The sequence below is a fragment of the Argopecten irradians genome, chromosome 1 (genome assembly GCF_041381155.1).
Source record: "Argopecten irradians isolate NY chromosome 1, Ai_NY, whole genome shotgun sequence".
Lineage (NCBI taxonomy): Eukaryota > Metazoa > Mollusca > Bivalvia > Pectinida > Pectinidae > Argopecten > Argopecten irradians.
The window spans coordinates 26,545,117-26,548,465 of NC_091134.1; positions in this window are offsets into that span (position 1 = coordinate 26,545,117).

Genomic DNA, 3,349 nt, shown 5'->3' on the forward strand with positions numbered 1-3,349 from the left:
TCTAAGGGAATATTCAAATTTAAATTATTTAATTTCTGAACTAAAATGTTTCTTTCTATATCAAAAAGGACACACTCAAAGAAAAAATGATAAGCATTCTCACATAAATGTCCACACAAACAGCTCGGAGTTTCTGCAAGGTTCACTCGAAATAAATCATACCAAAGAAGGGAGGAGGAGAGATATGGTTAAGAGGTTTTAGATAATTTTTGAAAATGGTAATTGAAGCTGACGATCTGACAGAATTGTCTAGGGAGTTCCAACAACGAAGTGTTGACGGTAAAAATGAAGATGAAGTTGACGATAATCTATAATATGGGATTCTATAATTATTTACATTTCTCAATGGATATCTAACATTATCTTGAACAGTAGAAGGAAGTAGGGAAGAAAGATATTCTGGAGTTTGATTGTTATGCATCTTATACAAAAGTTGAAGTTTTCTTCTCTTTCTTCTATCCGATAAAGTTTCTAAACCAGTTTCAAATTGTAAGGCATGAACACTTGCATAAGATGGAAGACCCGTGACAATTCTTGCAGCTTCGCGTTGAGCTTTTTCTAACTTTTCAGCTTCTAAAATAGTACAACCATCCCACAATTCACAAGCATACTCTAAGATTGGTAAAATAAACGTTAAGTAAATTCTCAAGAGAGCATCTCTTCTTAATATAAATTTCAATTTTCTCATAACATTTATTTTCTTCATAACTGAAGAGTATATAGCTACGACATGGTCCCCCCATTTTACACTAGAGTTCAAAGTTACATAGTTATGTTATAAATGTTTTAAAAAACATTTATATTTTGCTCCGGAAAGGTAATGGGCCTTTTAACGTGCATTGTTAGTCAGCCTGAAAAATTGCAATCATTTATTCAATTTACACAATTGCATGGAATACTTATGTTTATTATTGCACTTTGTCTTAGATTTGTTGGAAGTATTTCAATAATGTGACAATAAAAAAAGTAACAAGTAGCCAATGATGAAACTGGTCGATGTTAAATTTTTACGAATCATTGATTCGGAAAGATTTTTGTGATTCTGATGTCAGCTACATGTATTCTCTTTTACAAGGGTTTCTTCCCTTGGACCTGTACCATTGAAAAAAAATAATCTATATCGATGTCGTGGTTTTGTTGTGTGTGTGAGTGTGCTTACGCGTGCGTGCTTTTGTTTTAATTCACTTGTGAAATAATGCCTTTCCTCTTTTCTTTTCAACAAAAAGTTTAAAACCGTGCATGTGGCACGTAAATGGAATTATATGTAATTACATAAATACTGTAATAAATCACGTCTTTTTATTCAGTCATGGGTCGATCAGATAGGACATATGAGTATAGGAGTTTGGTCAAATATTTAGAGGGACCTTTACATACATCATTGATTCAATCAAAACTAGACAACCTGCCTTTATCATGGGATCATACTGTCCTATCTTCTATTAAATATGCCAGTTTTAAAAGAGAACAAGGGACCCCCCCCCCCATTTTTTTTAAATCTGTTGTCTATATCGGCAAACGTAATTTCGACACAAAAATAAAATGAAGTATATACATGGTGATTCACGGTCTACATTTTTATTGGAAATATCGTGTACTCTCCCTTTAATACAGTGACTGTGAGAGGACATGTCAAATAAAAAAGTTATTGTGTGCGAACACAACGCAAAAGTATTGCATGTCAATATTGCTTGCGACCGCAATAATTATTGCGTGCAAACGTAATACTGTGTTGCGTGTGAACGCAAAAGTATTGCGTGCAACACTGTTACGTGTGAACGCAATAATATGTCACAGATTGATTTACAGTCAATTGTCAGATTTACTATAGTGCGTTCGAACGCAATATTTTTGTGCTCACACGCAATACTTTTGAGTTCGCATGCAATTCTATTGCGGCCACACATACACAGTATTGCGTTCGCACACAATAACTTTTTATTTCCATGTCCTTTCCCAACCACCGTACTTTTGATGACATTTGTTCATCTAGACATACAATTTTGGATCATAGTTTCCAATTACTTGTGTTAAGATATTTTTTTAACACATTAACATTTTGAAATTATCTTATTGATAAAGAACGTGTTGCATGATATACGCCTTGTCAATATAAAAGTTTGGACAGTAGTTTCGCACAAAAACGTTGTTACAACCAAAGAACCAGTCAATTTTTGCCAAGTATTGGACAATTTTTTTTCCAAATTCTGCTTTGCTTTCGCTTGTCACTTTTCTGACATTACTTTGTAGTCAAGTTCTTCTTGATAGCACTCACAAACTCTGGGAAAACATGTCGCACGTCTTTTGTGGCTGAGAAGGACCGACTATAGCTGCAATATTGTAGCTCAAAAGACTTTTAGACAGAAAATGGTGTCGTCTTTAGAGCTACAATAGGTGCCTATTACTGTTAATGGAGCAAAGTAATGGTTATGCAAACCATTAAAAACGTTTGTTTGCATTTTTATCGTACTTGTTTGATATCGCTTACCTACTAGGCAATAAAACTGAACCACATAAATATCAAATTCTCATCGAGGCATTATATTTTCACATAATACATATGAAGGTCTTTCTGAAGGGAATTATACGGCAAGTCCACAAATTGTGAATTTGACGTCTTGTGAGCGGTACGGTAGATATTAAGAATGGTAGTTATGTTTGTTTTGGACAAAAATAATTTGTAAATGCATGTATACGCATAAAATAAATGGAAACCTACAAAAAAGTATAGAAAACTATGCCCGAGTGATTTCCGGAGGCAGTGCTCCACTACGACACATAGGGACCAATTCGTACCCGGCCGAAAGGTATAGCAGGCCGGGTACGTATATTCGTTCTAGACCGACTAATGTCGCTAATAGCACGGGAATAATATTTGTTCTAAAAAAACACGTGAGAAGGGTATAAGGGAAAGGATCGTTTGGGGGTAAGGGAAAGGAGGTTTCCTGCTTTTGTGTTTAATGACACCCGTGTCCTATCAGATTGCCGAGTGTCATTAAGAAGGAATGTTAATTACTCCAAAGCAACGTTAGGAAAAGCGAAAGGCGTATACGGACCAACATAGGGTTAACGAAATAAACTTAGCAAAGCAGAATTTGACAAAAGTTAATTGTACAACACATGACAATTGGCGTTAAAATGTACGAACGAGAAAAAGTGTAGTGGTAAAACAGTGTGTATCATAGGGTAAGTCTATGTACAGTGTTATCTCGTTAGAAAAGCGAAAGGCGTATACGGACCAACATAGGGTTAACGAAATAAACTTAGCAAAGCAGAATTTGACAAAAGAAATTGTACAACACATTACAATTGGCGTTAAAATGTACGAATGAGAAAAAGCGTCAGAAGA